The 20,612-nt window shown below is 31.0% G+C and overlaps 1 protein-coding gene and 2 long non-coding RNA genes across 5 annotated transcripts in view; 2 read left to right on the plus strand and 1 right to left on the minus strand.

Moving 5' to 3' along the window:
- The window catches only part of LOC128922653 (uncharacterized), a 267,064-nt gene that overhangs the window by 158,893 nt on the left and 87,559 nt on the right, over positions 1 to 20,612 (minus strand). Inside the window, exon 3 of the long non-coding RNA XR_008471836.1 lies at positions 4,657 to 4,730. This is a non-coding gene — a long non-coding RNA (uncharacterized LOC128922653). The remainder of the gene's footprint in view (positions 1 to 4,656; positions 4,731 to 20,612) is intronic.
- Positions 1 to 20,612, plus strand: part of LOC105219379 (protein Shroom) — a 242,275-nt gene that overhangs the window by 135,840 nt on the left and 85,823 nt on the right. The gene's annotated exons all lie outside the window — the stretch shown is intronic.
- LOC128922652 (uncharacterized) overlaps positions 1,976 to 20,612 on the plus strand; it is a 37,095-nt gene continuing 18,458 nt past the window's right edge. The window contains exons 1-2 of the long non-coding RNA XR_008471835.1: positions 1,976 to 4,001; positions 6,360 to 6,724. This is a non-coding gene — a long non-coding RNA (uncharacterized LOC128922652). The remainder of the gene's footprint in view (positions 4,002 to 6,359; positions 6,725 to 20,612) is intronic.

Here is a 20,612-nt window from a genome sequence, read left to right on the forward strand (position 1 = left end):
ACGTCACAATGAAAGCTCGGGAAACTAATTCCTGACGTAGTGTAAACGTGATATTCTACTTCATACTACTATAGTTCATTAATTCAGTTTGGCTGTTTTCAGAGAATTACTGTGCTCCCCATTAACTCTGTTTGCAAACAAAACTGTAACCAAAGAAGCTTAAAGCTTTCATTGCGACTTATTTAACTGCATAACAGAAGCAGTTGCTTAAAAAGCTCGGCCAGATGGAAAGATGCAACACATTAATACGTTCATCTCTTAACTTATTTAGCAATCCTGATTATTACTTCTTTAAAAATCTCTTATAAGACGTTAAGAATGGTTAGTAAAACCTTACAAGTGAGATTTTATAGGGTTATCTATGTAGAGTTAAGAGATCTCTATCTCAGTATTTTTCTAATGAAACCTTTCATTAAATTTACTGAGGTTTAAGACTTAAAACTTTTTAAAGTATTGCAAGCTGTATGACTAAAAAGCTTGAATGCTTGAAAGCTCAATAAGTGAACATTTCCTGAGATTTAATACTCAAAGCTTTTTTCAAATACCGAAGCTTTATGACTAATAAGTTTGAAAGCTTGAAAGCTCAAGAAGTGATCGTTGGAGCTTTCGAAATTCTACCAATCAAGAAGAATTTTGAGTAATAGCAAATAAAATATACTAATACACTTTTTTGACAGCTATGTACACTCCAACCAACAGCTTAATAGCGCTATAAAAGCTCAAATGAAAGCACAGTACATAGCGGCAGTGCGTTTTTACTTTCTTTGACAATGAATTGAAAATAACGGTTATGTGTTTCGTTTTTATTAAGTGAAAAGTACGCGCATTGAACTTAACGGCATGTGCCAACGGCAATTATGTTTCGTTTAAATATTCTGCAAACATTTTGGTTGAAAATATTTGTGCACCTGCTTTTATTACACTTTTCGGCAGTTATTTTGGTTTGTTTTGCATTTTTCGCTGCATGCGTTTAACATAAGAAATATTGTCACTTTTACTTTAACAACGCGATGTTTTATTCAACAAGAAACCACACAAAAATAAAATGCGTGTAAAATCTTAAAACATTTGCTGGCGTTGCCAACTGCGCACGTTGCAGGTAAAAATGCCGCTAAGCGCCTACACTCCGAAAATTTCGTATTGGCGCGCGGCTAATGGCGTTTAAGAGCAAATTCATGCCACAGAGTTGTGCGCTCTCAATTGAATCTCAATTGAATTGTTTGTGTGCGATGGCAAAGATATTCTCTGATAACTCTGGATATGAGATTGTTTGCCTTGCGTAGGCCGCTCGTCAAGTACCCAGCGCTGACCAACTGACAAGCATTGCGCTTGAGTTGCGTTGCCGGTTTTTGAGGTCTTCTGTTTTTATCAGCACTCGCACGCGCTCTCTGTGGAGTAGCTACTTTATAATGTGGCGCGCCTAGCGTTAGCAAGCGAGCGCTAGCTACATAGCTCCACTAGTTAGTAAGCATGCTTTGCACTTCTATTTCTGCACTTGCCTACTTACTGCTACGACTCTACCTGCATGCCACTCCGAAACTCGTGCACTCTCTCTCTCTCTAGCCACTTTCGGAGTTTACTTCAGTAGCATTCTACTTTAGCACTACTCATCGTTGGCTCTCCGTACTAAATTTGTTTGCAGCCACTTACATACGTTTTTGTTGGCCATTTGTTTTGTCGACTCTGGTCGCTGGTCGCATTTCAAACGAGCGACGACTGTTGACGCGTTTGCACGAGTGTATCGGCGCGTACGCGTTTTCTAGCCAGAAAAACAAATATACAGTTTTCGAGTCGAGTTTATCGAGCGATTTACAATTAAAATAAACAAATCAATTGGCAAAGAAAATAACAAAAAATTCATAAAAATAAAAGAGTTTAAACGTATTTCGTTGTGCAAATAAGTTGTAGCACACGCATGTGCTGTGTTGTTGTTGTCAATAATATTGGTGTGCAGATTTAAGCCTGAAGTGTTAGTATAAGCCGTATTCTTACTATTTTTACAGTGACACTTAGCGGAGACAGTGTGAGCGAAATTATTAAAAAAAAGTGCTAATTGCAAGCCATGGTGAAATTTGTGAAGAATTTTTTGCGAAAAAATAATAATCTTGAAAAAGAAACTTGTGTCACATTTAACTTATAAGTGATGGAAATAATAATGAAATATATAAAAATATAAAAAAATATATTTTTTTTTATTAAAAGTGTTGTGTGTGACAAGAATATTTATAAATGATGCCATTGCTAAATGCAAATATTGAGGTTTCTGAAGTTCCAAGCCGACTAAAAAAATTAAAAATTTATTATCATTATTGGGCTCCCAAAAGAACAATATTAAATATCTATTTAAAAATAATTGAATGTAAAGGACTGTGAATAACCCTAACGTGTTGTGCAACGCATTAAACCTATTTTCTTAGAAAAATATTATAAAATAATTATAAAGATAACGAAAAATAATTGAAAACCGTTTTAATATGAATATATTATTATTTCTAAAGTCAGTTATTTCTAAGCTAAGAAGCAAATCTATACTTTTGAAATTGCATTTCACGGTAACTCGTTTTACGAGTGATAAAGTTGAAGAAAAAAATAATCTTTACCAGAGTACAATTTTCTGTTTTTTTTACATGAAAATAAATATTCAAATCAGTACAAAATCTCAATTTGAAGCACAAATTAAACTAAACTGGCTATGTGAATACCCTAAATGTATATAAATTCACAATTTGAGGTGCAAAATAGCAAAGAAATTGCTTTCAAGAATACCCTACATGAGTGTAAAACCACTTTTCGAAGATATATACGAAACTAATTTGTTTAGTGAACACAGTTTTTGAAGTTTTGTGTTTTAAAACGTTTTCATATGGCAACAAAAATGCCTCTATTTACAAGTTATAGAGTCAAACCTACACTTTGAAGTGTAAAAATATAAAATATCGCTTATGAATCCTCTTTAAGTTAAAAAAAAAAAAAAACATTTTACAATGAATGAAAGTTCTTAAAAATCAAAATCAAAATTGCAGCTATTTTTTTCAAAAATTGGTATTTTTGAATGCCCCTCTGAAATCGTAATGAATCACTTAGTTATGTAAAATATACGAAAATTTGGACTGTCTGAAAGATATGTATTGATAATCTCATACGTGTAACTGACAAATATTTGCTTGCTTTTATGAAGTGAATACCCCCATTGGAAGAATGGACTTTACAAAAATATTTCATTTTATTTTATTTAAAGTAAAAAAGAGGAAATATGAAATTGAAACAGAAAGCAAGCACTTAGAACAGCTCTAAAACTGCTACAAACAAAATATACATAGTAGTGATGTTAAATATTTCTCAAAAATTTATTTTTAAAGAGCTGGCATTTAGTAAAAATGCAAATTTCATACTAAATTCCACAATGAAAGTTTGGGTCAGCTGAAGAAGTTAATAAGTTAATAAGTTTAAATAAAGTTTTAAACGTTCTTTGTGAAATATTTTTGTTCTAAAATAGTTTGTTTTCACAGTTGACATCCCAAGTTATTTCCATACTCCTGTGAATACCCAAACTGAGTTATTATAAATCTCTTTTTGGATTATTTCCTAATGAGATTCTAAATATATGTTTATTGGCTCAAATTGTTTAAAAGACACATTTAGTTATACTATTTGTGCCGTAAAGGTACCTCAACTTGCTGTTTTGAAATATTTTTCAATATTCACACATCGATATTTTGAAATATTTCTAAACAGCAACAACATTTTTGGTCTAATTATGTATATTGAATTAACAATTACTTCAACCACAGTGTGAACACCCCGAATAAGCTCTTTTTTACCTTTTCTATATTTTGAAAAATTCTACTTTCAAATAATTTCAAAAACTGACTTATCTGACAAACAACTCTCAGTATATTTTTCTTACCGAGTATAACAGAACTAAATATATTTTTTATAGAAATAATAATTTCAACATTTTCCGCTTTCTTCGCGACTTCCGAGTGTTTAACATATTGCAAGTCAGTGTTTTTTGCAGCAAAATTTTTACACTTTCTGGTGCATTTTTGCTTGGCAAAGCAATTTTTATTTATTTTCCTCTTTTTTTTTGCTTGGATACACCCCTTGGTGACCGTGTCAATTGCATATTTATGTATTTACTTTTGCCAAACCAGCAAAGTCAGGGCGCATTTTAGTAACCACACAACCGTAACAACAACAAAGAAATAACAAAGTTAAAAACTGCAATATTATATATGTGCATACATACATACAAACATGCATGTGTCCATATGTAAATATGTGAAAAATGTGTTAACAAAAAAAAAACGTAAAAAATCGTAAAGCCAACAACAAACAAAAGTCAACTTTCCCCTTTTTATGCGATTGCAGTGTCGTCGTCACTGTTGTCGTGGTGGTACGTTCGTCTGTCGTGGCTTAGCGGCGTACATTCGGTATGGCGTGTTAACTTGTCTTTTACGATTGGTTATATGTACATACGTATGTATGTTGGTTGGCAAATGCGTTAACGGCGAGAATTCAAGTAAACGACTAAAAATAAATGTTAAAATAAAACAACAACAAAAAGGAAAAACACACGTTTTCGTGCAAAATGACTGTTAAAATGCTAATAAAAATACAAATAAAATAGCCAAACTTGCATAGTTACATACATACCGTGTGCATGTTGTTGTTGTGGTTGCTGTTGTTGCTATTTGTTGGTGCTGCTGGTGGTGACATTTTCGTCATGCCTGAAAGAAACAGGACGGGGAAAATTACTAAACAGAAAAATTGCAAAAAAAAATTAAGAAAATTCAATGAAAATTGGATTTTGGAGAACAAGATTTTGTGAAAATATTTAAATTTGGAAAAAATAATAAATAAATAAAAAATAATAATTTTCAAATAAATTTTTATTTAATTTTTATAAAAAAAAAAATTCTACAAAATAATATGAAATTAAAATTAATAATAAAGTAGAAAAAAAATTAAATCCAAAAATATAAAATATAAAAAATAAAATAAAAAATATATATTGAAAAAAAACTTAAATAAAAAATTAAAAGAAAATAAACTATAAAAAAATAAGTTAAAATAAATTAAATTTTTAACTAAAAAAAACTAAAAAAATTAAATATTTATAAAAAAATTAAGTTAAAAGAAATTAAATTTTATTTAAAAAAATAATAAAATAAAAATATTATTTAGAAATAAATAAATTAAAAAAAAAAATTAAAATATTTTATTAACAATAGGTTTAAAAATAAAAAAATGAATAAAATAACACAAATACCTACAAATATTATACAAAAATTAAGTTAAAATAAATTAAATTGTTGATTAAAAAAATAAGAAAAAAATATTTATAAAAAAATTAAGTAAAAAGAAATTAAATAATATGGAAAAAATTAAAAATAATAAAAAATTTTAGAAATAGTTTGAAATAAAATATAAACTAAATTTAAAATAAAATTATTTTAATTAAAAATATAGTTAAAAACAAAAAAAAAAATAAAGCACACAACATATTATAACCAAAAAATACTTGAAAAAAATTTAAAAAATCTGAAATAAAATTCAATTTTTTTAAAAATAATTTTAAGCCGTAAATAAATTTAAACTTAAAAATAAATATGATTTTTTGAATTTAATATTAAATATTTTTGTTTGAACAAATTCATGAAGTGTTCAAAAACATTTTTTTTTTTTGTTAAAATAAACAAAAATAAAAAAAAAGTTTCAAAAATCACATAAAATTAGCAAATTAATTAAAATGCAATAAAAAACAATCAAAAGAGTTACAAATGCATAAACAAGTTTATAATGAAATGTAAAATAATGCACATTTTTTTCTAAATTGCTTTGAGTACTAGCTACTTTGTTGTGGCCAAGCGAACAGCTGAGCAGCAGCAGCAAAATACATTGCAAAGATAAAGCAAAGTCAATAAATTAGAAAAAATAAAAAAAAGAACAAGAAATACAAAATAAAACAACAACACAAATTAAAAAAAAAAAAAGAAATACATTGGCTACCAACCAGACCTGTTGAGTCAATGCAATTTTTTTTTTTTTTGTGTAATTGATAGCTGGCTTTTATTGCACAGCGTTGCATTTGCATTGTGCCACTTTTATTGTTGTTACTGTATTTATGCATTAAACGCGACGCTGGACACAACTATTTTTTCGCGACAATGTTATACCACAGAGTCTTATGCTTCATTCATGTTTTCGCAAAATTTGCATTTTTTGCACAACTTACTTTACATAACCAAAATGCATTTTTAATTTTCATACACTTGTTTTTGCATTCAACTACTGATCTTCCATACTTTTTGTGCATTCATTTCATTTAATAATTTTTTCCTGAAATTCTAAAACAGCCAAGTCTGCAAAACAAATTGTGAAACAAAGCAAAAACAACAACAAAGTTGTGAAAAGTGCAATCGGAAATGTTAAACAGCCATTTTGAGTTGAACAAAGCGCATTTTGCATTTAAAAGCGTTTTCTAGGCAAGTCAGCATTTGCAGTGAAATTGTAAAATTGTGAAAAAATATTTCACAGAAAGCAATATACATACTTAGGACCAAAGAATTTTTCAACTTTACACTTTCGGTTGTTCAACCGTTAAACAAACAAAAAATAACAAAGAGAAATAAATTTAAAATTCTACAAAACTGGATTCCGCCATCGTGGATACAATCAGCCATTTGAAAATGGTCTTTGGTGGCCGTTTTCGCATCAGAAGGTGGGTTCATAGATTTTTAGAAAAAAAGTAAAAATATTTGTAATTAGAATATAATTTTTTTATTTTAGTTAATAAAAAATATATTTTATTATTTGAAATTAATAGTTTAAGAAAGACAAAATTTCACTCATAAGCCCTAAAGTGGCTGAGCACTTGCTTTACCGCTATATTACTTTAGGTCAACAACTTTGCTTCCGCCGTTTTCCAATAGATGCCTCTATGGTCAAGTACTGGTCGATTAAATCGTTTTATATCGATCTTGGACATTTGTGTCAACATTAACCCAACAAAATATTTGTAGAGATCTGTTTGCATCCCAAACTTATTCTCAACTGAAAATGTCAGTTTTTCAGCCGAATTCTCGATATTTGCGAGAAATTTTGCATTTCTTTTTTATTTCCAAGAAAAGTGCGGTTGTGGCTCATTGACATTTGTAACCGTTTTTATACAAAAACAAAACTTAAATTTACAAAAAAACGGCGGAAGCAAAGCTAATAGCAACTGTTATTATAATTTAACTGTTATATATAATTTTTCTTTCGCTCAATGTTTAAGCTTGTAATTCTCAACAGGTCATTTAAAGATGAAAATTAGCATTCTCAGATATCCCCAATTGTGTCTTTTGTCTATAACCCTATATAAAGGGTGATTTTTTAAGAGCTTGATAACTTTTTTTAAAAAAAAAACGCATAAAATTTGCAAAATCTCATCGGTTCTTTATTTGAAACGTTAGATTGGTTCATGACATTTACTTTTTGAAGATAATTTCATTTAAATGTTGACCGCGGCTGCGTCTTAGGTGGTCCATTCGGAAAGTCCAATTTTGGGCAACTTTTTCGAGCATTTCGGCCGGAATAGCCCGAATTTCTTCGGAAATGTTGTCTTCCAAAGCTGGAATAGTTGCTGGCTTATTTCTGTAGACTTTAGACTTGACGTAGCCCCACAAAAAATAGTCTAAAGGCGTTAAATCGCATGATCTTGGTGGCCAACTTACGGGTCCATTTCTTGAGATGAATTGTTCTCCGAAGTTTTCCCTCAAAATGGCCATAGAATCGCGAGCTGTGTGGCATGTAGCGCCATCTTGTTGAAACCACATGTCAACCAAGTTCAGTTCTTCCATTTTTGGCAACAAAAAGTTTGTTAGCATCGAACGATAGCGATCGCCATTCACCATAACGTTGCGTCCAACAGCATCTTTGAAAAAATACGGTCCAATGATTCCACCAGCGTACAAACCACACCAAACAGTGCATTTTTCGGGATGCATGGGCAGTTCTTGAACGGCTTCTGGTTGCTCTTCACCCCAAATGCGGCAATTTTGCTTATTTACGTAGCCATTCAACCAGAAATGAGCCTCATCGCTGAACAAAATTTGTCGATAAAAACATTTCGAACCGAACACTGATTTTGGTAATAAAATTCAATGATTTGCAAGCGTTGCTCGTTAGTAAGTCTATTCATGATGAAATGTCAAAGCATACTGAGCATCTTTCTCTTTGACACCATGTCTGAAATCCCACGTGATCTGTCAAATACTAATGCATGAAAATCCTAACCTCAAAAAAATCACCCGTTATAAAATTAAATAAAGGACTATGATTTGATAATTATTCATTCAAATTCTCTTTCGAAGTATTCAAGTACTCTATTTGAATTTTATTTGTTCTCGACTTAGGCGCTTTTAACAAAATGCTCGAACTATATTCTTAAAAAATAGCAATGTCTGAGTACATTTGATGCATTTCCTCTTCATTTACTATAATCTTTTTGTAACTTCAATGAATTTTGCTAGAAATTTATTTGACGAAAGTTTTAAAAATAGCCAGATGCAGTTTGCATTCATCATGTAATATTGCAGTTTTACTAATGTGTATAAATATTATATTCTTACGTAAAATTTATTAAACACGTTTCAAAACAACTGTTTCTGCGCAAAACAGCTGTAAGTTTTAAATAATAGAAAGCCACTACCTTCACTACTTACGTGTAAAAAGTAAAATATGTGAACACATTCCATTAATTGCCGCTACTGGGCAAGCAGGTAAGGGGTTTTTATTAACAATATTTCATCTCAATAAATTTATTTGCATTATTAAAAGTCACTTTTACACACGACAGCGCTGAACAGAACACACAGTTAGCGATCTGAGTCATAAAGCGCTTGATCATTACCGTTTATTTACACAGTTATGTGTAGTCAGACTTTCCGGCGAATACGCGGCTATGTCATAAATGTTGATAATACTTAAGATAACAAACAAAAAGTGAGTTTAGTTGTATTCATACAATAACAAATGGAATGTAGGTGTTAGGGTTAATAAAACATATCGAATTTTCTTGATACAAAAGTACTTTCTCAAATGTTAAATGTTTACATACAATTCTATATTGTGCTGTCTCAATTAGTTTCAATAAAAAAGAGGAGTTTATTGTCTGTTAAAGAAAATTCTTCTTTCTTAATTCTATTTCGAGCAGTTTTTGTTAAAAATTTTGTTTAACTCAACAATCTTGAAACTCAAATTAACTCAATTTATTCATAATTGTACTGTCTATTGAAACTTAAAAATAGTTCTTCTAATTATGCTTTCGAAGAATCTCAAGAATTTATTATTAAAAAATTCTAAAATTCTTGAAAAAACTTCAACCTTGGAAAGAAAAAAGAAAAATGAATTAATGAGGCATTTATTTGACCCATTTTCTCTGAGCATTTCCCTAGCTGGCAGCTACATAGAGAGTTGATTAAAAAGTCATTAAAATGAAGTCGAAAATGAAGCTTCCGTTTTAGTTGCTGCTTAGTGTCTCAACATACTTACGATTATAGCTCAATTAGAATGAAAGAAATTAAGACAAGCGTTTCAAGTAATTGGTTTAAAAAATAATTGTAATTAAAAAATAATGTTAAATTTGAATAACGGAATTTTTGCATAAAAATTTAACATTAAAAAATCTGAAAAAAGCACAAAATAATTAAAAATAAATAAAATTTTCACAAAATAATAATAAAAATTTTAAGAAATTTATTATTGTAGTTTAATTTGTTTTCTAATTACAACATTAAAGAAATACGCGATAAAAAACAGCATCAATATTTGTTATATTATATATACATAAAAAATATAAACAATAAAATGCATATGAGTCAATTGCAATCTCTCATTAATACGACTCACTCATCTTTCCTGTAAAAAAAATTAGAGAATTTCACATGAACATCAACCTACTGCCTTGCCTACGGCCTTGAACATCCCGTGCTGTGCTTCCCTCATAGTAGAATGAGAGCTTATCGCTAATTAATTTTATTGCTATCAAGCATGATAGTGGAATTAACAAGAATTTCCAAAGCCCACTGCTCGAGGCAAAAAACGTAAACAAAAAACAATGAAATGCTCGTATCAATTGTGTATCAACTAGTTTACGCATTACGCCGCTGGCAACGGAAGTTGCACTTAAAAAACACACACGCGAGATTTCTAATTCTCACGAGTAAAAATTTACAAAAAAAAAAAAATAAAAAATAGAATAGGAACAAATAATTGAATTAATTCGCTGTAAGCGATTCCCAGTAGATTAATTTGTACATGACGTGAGAAATCGAATAGTCAGCAACTTAATTAGTGAGAGAGGCTGGGTGTGAGGCGCATGTGGTGTTTTAGGAATTTATTTTAATTTAATTGAAGTTGCTTCAAATGCATACAAATACTTTAACTTTTGTAATAATGATAGAAGGAATCAAGCATGATATAGTCAATTCATATACAAATATGATAAAAATGGGATATTGGCGTGGCACTGACCACTTTTAGGTTAATTTTCATTTTTCCCAAACGGAGGGACCAATTTCAAAAACAAAGGGAAAATAAATTATCACTCTCTGCGTAAATTTGGAGCTAAATCACACCTTCTTCTTATATATGACATTTTTGAATCTCATTAGCTTATTTTACTTTAAATAAATATAATCTAACTCATGTTTTACCTCTAATATATGGTAACCTTCTACCAAAACTGTGTCAGATAAGTCTATAACTCCATGTAGCATAAACAAAAAGTATTTCCATCCCTTCGACTGTTTTACTGACCTCTATAACAGTCAACATGTCGGAGTTCTTCATGAAATGGTATTGGATTACCACAAACTTATGGCATCGCTTCTCTTCTTCTCGCCACCTTTATATATAATATGATGATTTCTGTAGTTCCGGCGAACTTTAAAGTGAAAAACTCAGGCAATAAGGGAGAAAATTTAACCACAGAAAAGGTATCCCCTAGTAAGATAAACTTAGGGGAGGGGTTAGGTTTGACAACTTTTTTTATTTTTTTTTTCTGAACCATCAACATCTCAAGAATATTGTGTTAAAGTTTTAGGTCATTCGGAGAAAAACTAACGAAGTTTCAGCAGGTTGAATAACGGCACCTCCAGCTACCTGCGCTGAGTGTACAAAACTTTGAATAGATTTTCCCAAATATGTCATTTTTAAAGTCGGTGACCAGCCTACAGAAAAAACTACTGCATCGATCATTTTGACATTTTGAACAAACATTCTACATATATATAGCTCTCGGATGACGTCGTTTCCAAAAATTTTCCAAAAATTTTAATTACTAACAATTTTACAATAACAAATAGGTCGATTTTTCGCCTAAAATCGTCATTTTGGCTTGAAAATGGTACCAAAAATTGAAAAATTAAAAAAACTCGACGTCAATTGAAAGATAAACTATTAAACTAAATAAAGCATTTTGATTTTTTGGTTTCGGTTGATCCAGCGATGCTGTAGGCTGGTCACCGCACAAACACTTCTTTTCGATGTGCCAGCAGAGATCGACGATAAATCCGTTATTCCTCGCTATTTTTTTATCAAATTAATAAGTGCCTAACCCTACACCATCTGGAATAAAAAATCTGTATTGTCGAAAGGTTTACTGCTTGCCGGAGTTCTTAATAATCGATACCTAACAATTTGCTATTAAAACTTGATTTGGTTATAAATTGTATCAGTCAAGTGTTTCAAACACACTCATAAGAACCCTGAGTATTCACCTATCTAATCTGAAAACAAATTTATGACACTTTATTAAAAAAAAAAGAAATACCCAGCAACAGCTAATAAAGAAAAAGTACCGGAATTAGTGCAAATAAGTGAAAAAAATAATAATTTTTAATGAAATTACTAAACCGTTAAGTTGGCAAATGAGACTTTTTTTATATATGAGATTATATACATATGTTTTTAATGAAACAAAAAAATAATAAAAAAAACAACAAATAAACAATGTATAAGTGGCAATAAAATATAGCAGCTATTAATCGTCGCGCAGTCAGCCGTCAACTGACAGAACAAAGACAGTAATTGTAATAAAAAAACCAGACGCACACACACGGATGCAACCATATATGAGTAGAATAATTACATTTAATTGTTGATTGAGTTATCAACTACACTCACTGTTTGCTTTTTTGTTGTTGTTGTTGTAATATGAGATTACGAGCGTATTACTTGTAGATACATATGTAATGACTTTTTAATAATTTTTTTTTTATAAATTTTTTTTATAAAAATTATTACTTTTTTTATAAAAAAAAATATTTTTTTTTTTGTAATAAATAAACATATATTTTAATTTAATAAATATCACAATCTGTGATAATTGAGTGTATAAACGTCAATTGCTTTGCAACACGCATACATCAAATGCAATTATTGTACATATTTATACAAGACACTGCAATTATACCATGTTTACATAAGCCACTCACTTTGCGACAAGAATGTAGACAGTCGCGTTGCACACAAAAATGACATAACTTCAAAGTAACAACTTTGCTACTGTTGCTAAGCTATGCTACTATATTTGCTTTATGTAATCTCTTTATACTTGATTGCATTCACATTTGGTATAATTGTATTAGATTGTGTCTCTCTCTCTCTGTGCGCAATCGCACCGTTTGTGGCGGGCTCAAGGTCGTTTCGTCGTCCAAAAAGTGTTGGCATATGCCAAGCGCAATTATGCGAATTTAACTACATTTAACTGGTATTTAATTTGTATTTGTCGTTAATTGACCTTTTGCATACGTTCTAATGTGGGTACCGTTAGTTACTTAGTTAAGCGTTAATTAAATGTTCTGATTTGGTAACTTAAATGGCGCTGTTTGTAGGTAGGAAATGCAAAGCGACTTTCGCTTTTTAGGTGTGTTGAAAATTTGTTGGAATTTGCACGGAGAAGTTTCGTTTCATTGTTGATTACATAGAAAAGGTGTAAATAAATTAGTTTTGGACTTGAATTATTCTAAAATGTTATGAGAAAAAGATTCTTCAATTTTACGTACTCTAACGAAGGGTATTGAAATAAAGAGAGATACAAGATCCAAAAAGCTTAAAATAAGCTCAAAACAACAAGATCTAGTTCGATCTCCAAAAAGATTAAAAGAAGCTCAAAACAACTGTTAGCGGAAATCTCTTTCTATATTTCGAAGTATGTCATAGTTGGTTCTTTCGGAGAACAGATTCTTTATGAATAGACTGAAGGAAAATTAGGAGAATTTGGATTTAATATAGAACGATCCAAATTTTAAGCTTATCTAATAAAAGGAAAGATCCATAATCCCCTTACTCTCCTGCAAAGTGTATCGGAGTTGGATTGGATCAAAAATTCAGCTCCAGATGCTCTCAAGACTTGGATTTCAGTAACGAGGTCGATTATGGAACTTAAGTCTAATAGTTTTTTGGATTCAATTAGGTATCAAGGAAGCCCAATTAGAGTATGCAGTATTAGCTTGATATTCTCTAGACCTATGAAAGCTATGCAATATGGCCTAAAATATAATGCAATACTAAACTCTTTGATAAGACAAAAAATTGATTTAAGAATGATTTAGGAGTTTTTTTTTATTTTTTCCTTACAGATCTCAATGTAAAATAATATCATGAAAAAATTAATAAAATTTGAAATGAATTTTTATTCGTCTTCTCTTATATTCGATTGCCATTATAAATAATAAATTATACTTTGACCATCTGTCTGTCATACCGCCGCGTCTTGCGATAATTTGCACAATTCATTTGCAGCAAAATGTCCGTGAAACATCCATAAATGGCAACACTTAGAGTAACAACATTATTGCAATTATTGCTACTGCTGCAACAAGTATTTTACACTTAAAAGTTGTTGTTATTGTAAATTTAGTAAAATGAATATAAAATTGATTATTATTAATATAAATGTTAATTCATTTCAAAGGTTCTTAGAATACAACAAAAAGTGCTTGTAAAGCCTGCTTTGAACCCTCAGTCACTTCCAACTACTGCACTTAATCAGCAATTATTCGCACTTCAAAGTTTTGTTATTTCATTACTCACAATTTGTAACGCTTAATACACCAAACCTCAAACAATAGCCTCAAGAGCACGTCCAAGCTTCGCAGCTCAACTTGGCTGCTTCGCCGAAGCTAACTCGCTGCGCAAAAAAAGCCAGCGAGCGCGTCACAGACAAGGCCGTCACTGCTGTCCGACAAGTAAGTAGGCCGCCGCTGATCCACAATTAGACAGCAATGAGCAGCCAGCTAGCAATTCAACGACAGATTCTTGACGATCAGCAGCGCGATCTATACTTCTGATCTTCACGGCTGGCATGCTTGTTGCCACTGACTTCGTTTTGATTTATTGCTTTGTTGGATACCTTTTCTAATTATTTTTTTCTTTCGGTAACTTCATTTTGATCTCACTGACAGCCGACAGATATTTGACGCCTGCTGTTACAAATTTAGCGTGGCTAGTAATTCTAACTGCCTTTACCTTGATGGGGGAAACAACAACAACAAGCGCTCGTTAGAAGTCACAGCAGATACTTGTAGTTATATATAAAGACTTATTGAAGCATGTGGCAAGTAGTAGCAACAGCTGTTGCTCACTTTAAGGTGATCGCTATCGCGCGCACGAGCTACTAACTCAATTTGCTTCGCCTTTTGCGCGCTTAAATGACTTTATTGTGGCGATCTGCTTGAAATGCTGCTGCTGCAGTTTACTTTGGTAATTTGCTCAGCATTAAATATAAATTTGTTGTGATCTTAAGACATACAGATAAGTAGATCTACTTGCAACTGTGTGGCAAAGAGAAAATGTGTCTCGAAGTAGAGACGCTCTTTGCTGGTGGTATTGAAGTGAAAACTCTGCTTGGTAGAAGTCTGTTGGAGAAAACCATGGAAAGGTAGTGGTATTTATAATATCTAATGGAGCGAAGTTCAGCTTAAGACAACGACTTTAGAGTTCTTATTTCACACTCAAAGTCTTTTATCAACATTCACTTAATTGAAAGCGACCACCTGTTCAGCTATAAAAGCATTAGTCCGCATCTATATATGCCACTTAAAAATTTTGACTTGTTACCGCAGCAGCTAATGCTATGTTGCCACTTTTCCACCAAACTACACAGAGCGCAAGCCATTCTCCTGCGAATAATCAAACGGCAATTTATGATAAACACAAGCAATAAAAATTAAGAACAATTAATAGTTAATTGCATAGATTAGTCGATATAAAAATTGTAACGGTTAAGGTTATTCCTTTCAGACCCATCTGGCATACCTTAAACTTCCTGCTGACTAATATTCAAATTAAATTTTTTCATTATGATTATTATTATTGCTATATTTTTATTGCGCTATAAATATTTCTTAAGATCTTTAGAGTGCTACCGTTATGGCCCTACACTTTACGGTCGCTTCAAGCCTTTAAACCTTCTTAGGCATTAAACCCGTTATTGCAATTAAAGCATTTTAACGACGGAATATTTATGTAATACTTGTCAGCTACTATTGTTGTTGTTTTGCTGCTGTTGTAAAATCTTGTATTTTACGATTATTATTGTTTTTGTAAAGTGCATCACTTAAGAAACTGCACTCTCGCTTCGCCTTTTACGCGCTAAAAGCTTGTTAATATTAATTTAAATGATATTAGCGTTGATTTTGCTACTGCATGTTGCAATAACAATAACAAAAAACATGAAAGGCATTACGTAACTAGCGATTGGCTTGATGGTAATCATCTAACTCTACCACTCGTCCTGAAGTGATGCTTTTGTAACTAGTTGGTAACTAGTTTTTGAAATTGTACATTCCTAAATTATTTTTCACATCATTTGAGCAATTTTTTAAATTTTCTGCAACTCACCCCAAACATATAATTTTGTAACTAGTTGTTTACTAGTTACTCATTTTGTCAAACATTAATAATTTGCCTTTTAAAAATCACGTAATTTATATAAAAGTCAAAAAGTCAGTTTTAGCAAGATATCAGCCAGTAGATATGACACGACACGACGATCTGTCATGCCACCACAACAAACTGCTTGTTAAATTAATGACATAGTAGCGTTGCCCGTTGATTGTTGATTGATGTCATAGATGCGTTGAAGATTCTTGTATAACTCTAGTAAATTTAGTCATAGTTTTTGTAAGCATTTATTTTGCATATTAATACACGTCAGCGGCGGGAAATTGCGCATTTGCGCAGTGAAAATGAAGAAGCGAGCCCATATATCACCGCAAGTATTAAGAAAATAAAAAATAAATAAAAAAATAGCAAAATAATAATAAATATTGCCGACCACTTTTATCTGTCATCATCAACCACTACCGTCAAATAGCTCATGATATAAGCATGTGCCATAAATTTATATGCAACCACATATAGTAATAATACATATGTAGTACATAGTGTTTTACGAGCCATTATCAATCATTATCATTTTCGCCAAACAAATGCCGTTTTTCATTACTTTAACACTTCATAAATTTCCGCATTTAATCATTTTGCGAATTTCATATTGGAATATATAGCGCGTGTGCTCTGCTACTTACATAAATATGTTTATATTATGGAAAAAAATCGCACATGAAGTCAGCAGGTGTTAAGTCCACTGAGGTGTATGAAGGTCAATTCTTGTGCTCTTCGTTATTGAAATGGTTCTTGGTCGTGTGTGTTGATTTATGTTGTCACTGATGGAGAAATTAAATATGTTTTGGTATAATCTATACTTATATCAACGTTATAAAGATGTGCGATACTATAAGGCTGGAAAATTATTTATTTTTTTCTTTCTTTAAACAAAAATGTTTATTGATTTGGGTTTTATTTTCGAATTTTCTAAAGCTCTCCGCGATGATTTGTTAATTTGTTCGCATCTAGAACTCAATCTAGTGTCCAAATTTCATTTGAATTGTGTTACTTAGTCTTTGCATGGCTCCACTTTATTTAAAAAAAATTATTTCCACCGTTCGCCCTTTAATATAATTCTTAGTTCTTGAACTTTAAAACCTCAATATTTGTTCTCTTATTAGATGATTTTGGTTTTCTTTTACTTTAAAGATGGTTTCTACTATTGTTCTTTTCTTTCTAATTCTTTCTTTGTTCCTTGCCTAATGGTTCTTGTTCTTCATTCTATAATGATTATGGATCATTTAACAATTTCAGTTGAGATTTTTAGCATACAATTTTATTTCTTGATCTTCATTTTTCCATATTTCATTATTACTCCAAATTATTTGATTTTTTATTTAAAAACGTTGATTTTGATACGAGCAATCCTGATATTTATCTTCGATTTTTGGAGAATCCATGCTTATAATTATACCCTAAACAGGGTATATTAAGTTTGTCACGAAGTTTATAACACCCAGAAGGAAGCGTCGGAGGCCCAATAAAGTGTATACATATATAAATGATCAGTATGTTGAACTGAGTCGATTTAGCCATATCCGTCTGTCTGTCTGTATATATACGAACTAGTCCTTCAGTTCTTAAGATATCGTTTTGAAATTTTGCAGATATTATTTTCTCTTCAAGAAACTGCTCATTAGTCGGAACTGCCGATATCGGATCACTATATCATATAGCTGCCATACAAACTGAACGATCAGAATCAATGGCTTGTATGGAAAACTTCCGCATTTTACTACATATCTTCACGAAATTTGGTGTGAGTTATTGCTCATAGAAATAATTTAATCTCCAAAGAAATTGTTCAGATCGGTTCACTATAGCATATAGCTGCCATACGAACCGAACGATCGGAATCAATGGTTTGTATGGAAAATTTTCGCATTTGACGTGGTATCTTCAGAAAAAATTTGACATGGATTACTGCTTAAGGTAATAATATAATCTCCGAAGAAATTGTTCAGATCGGTTAACTATATAACCTTAATGTTTCTAGCAAACAACCCGGCTAAAAAGAATTAGTAAAATGTTTTCTTTTTTTTACTTACTTTTTCTTACGTCTTTAGATTTGCTTAAACACATAGTTACTAAAAGAAATGCACCTGTGAAGGGTATATTAGCTTTGTTACAGCCGAAGTTAACGATTTTTCTTGTTTTAACTTTCAAAAATTCAACATCATGTGTTCTCAAATTCCATCGTTCTTTCAAGATCTTACGTAGAACCTTTCGTTTAACTTTAATATTGATGGTACAGACAAGATTATTTTTGTTTCATTAATTTTGAATATTCCAATTTTAGTCCTTGGTCTTATTTTAAGATTTAAAGACTAACTTCAAATATTGTTTTCTATTTTTCAATATTTATTTATTTATTTTATGATAGATTGTGAAACATTTGTTTTGTATTAATAACACCACAAAACGACCTTCGTTTTTTATTTTAGAGTTTTATTTAGAATTCAGATTCCCAAAATACTACATTTTGGTTTTTCTGTTGATATTTAATTTTTCTAATTTTTTAGTTCCCTTCTTGTTTACTTGAACAAAATTTCCTCAGAACACTTTGTGGCAATATCAAAAATCAATATTCCCAACCACAAGGTTGTGTTTACAAACTCCACACACACTGTATATAAACAATGGCATATTTTCCACTGACATTTCATGAGAAATGAAGGGCAAATAGCAGGTGGAAACAGGTTGCAAGTACAAAAAAATTTAAATAAAATATAAAAAGAAAAGAAATGAAGGTTTTATTGGCTTGAAACATGCGAAGTTAGCAATGCTTTGGAAATAGGGGAATATAAAAATAAAAAAATGGGGATAGGACTGAAAATGATAATGCAAGACTCATATGTATATACAAGAATATAATGAAAAGAAATATAAAAAATTTAAATTTTTAAAATTTTGCATACCACAGACTTTTTTTTAATTTTGTGTATTAAAATTATAATTTTAGAAGGCTTTTAAAAAATCGGTTTTTCAAAACAAAATCTCAAAATATCAATTTAAAAAAATTTTGAAAAAAGTTTTGAATTTGAAAAAAGTTTTGAAAATATTTTTTTTTTGCTATTATTATAATTTTTTTTTATTAAAAACCATTTTTTTTTAATCACCTCAACCAATAGCTATTTTAGCTGGAATTTTGAAGCAATTAAAATTAATTGCCCACAATTATTTTAAGCGCCATTAAAGGAGTATATTACTCACATAGGTACATACAGACGTAGACATGTGAACAGAACAAATAATCGTACATTACATGAGACAATGAACAACTATTGCCTGTTGCTAGTCAATAATGTTTGCACAGCGGCAATTTGCCACAAGTTGCAAGTCAGTCAAATGACGGCATCTCAAAGGCACTCTAAATAACAAGTGAATACTTAAAAATACATAAATATGTGCGGAAAAACAAAAACAAATACACATTCAATACACTCGAATATATTTCGAAATATTTAGTAAGAATTTCAAAACACAAAAACATTTTGATTGGCGGCGTTATTTACACTAATTGGCCGGCGCTGGCCTTCGAATGCCGAATGACTTGGCATTGTGTAATTTTGTAAGAACTTCGCTGGAAGACGAAAATAAATCTCAGCACGAGCGCAAAGTGTGGCATGCAACTGTTGCGTCCATATAATTATTTTTAATTTTTGTGAGAGACGTGTGAACAAGTGGCGTGTATAGAAATGGTTCTTTTGTTGCCCGAAAAAAGTATTTAAATCAACGCATTTCCAAGCAATTTCTTTTATTGACACCACAAATTGCTGGCATAAGCAATTGGCGGCATGCCTTTCATTTTATTTATTATCAATTTTGATTATTTTTCTTTCATTTTATGCTGTGCTGTGTGTTGAGCACGCGACAAGTAGTCAGCGAGAGTCAGCACGCCTCTTGCTGCATACATGTAATTTAATATGGTTTTACGCCTCCGAATTCATATGAAAAACGCCCACAGACGGAGGGGAGCGTGTTCGTATGTATGTATGTAAATGGTATAAATATGTATTTATATATAATTTATACCGCTATGTGATAATTTTCGGAATATCTATATATTTGTATGTTTTTCCGCATATTACTCAATCTTTATACCGGTTTATACCAGTCTAAATTTTTATACCAGTTTTTTGTTCGATTCGCCACTCAATATTTTTTGTAGTTTTAGGTGAACCTGAGTGCTTTACACTGTTTTTTAAGCTTGTATGTTTTTCCGCATATTACTCAATGTTTATACCAGTTTATACCAGTCTCTATAATTTATACCAGTTGTTTGTGCGATTCGCCACTCCATATTTTTTTAGCTTTAGGTGAATCTGAGTGCTTTACGCTGTTTTTTGTAGATGCTTGAGCCTTAAGATGCTCAGCTATTCTTCATTTCAACTTTCTAATCAGCTCTCAAGAGACCTCAAAATACTTTACTTCAATTCTTTAACATTCATATTAATTATTAAATAGTATTATATATATATATGTATATTTACAAAATCATAAATTTATTTCTATCAGTTCGCACTTTGTCCCATCCTCAATTGAAGCCACATTGGCCAACTTTTTCTCAATACGAACCTCACTCACTTGGCGCACAATCAGTGTTTTGTGTGATTTTAATATAAAATAATTCCCTTAATGACATTTTGTCGCAAAGCTTTGACAATTGTAAT

This window comes from Zeugodacus cucurbitae, chromosome 6 (genome assembly GCF_028554725.1).
Source record: "Zeugodacus cucurbitae isolate PBARC_wt_2022May chromosome 6, idZeuCucr1.2, whole genome shotgun sequence".
Taxonomy (NCBI): domain Eukaryota; kingdom Metazoa; phylum Arthropoda; class Insecta; order Diptera; family Tephritidae; genus Zeugodacus; species Zeugodacus cucurbitae.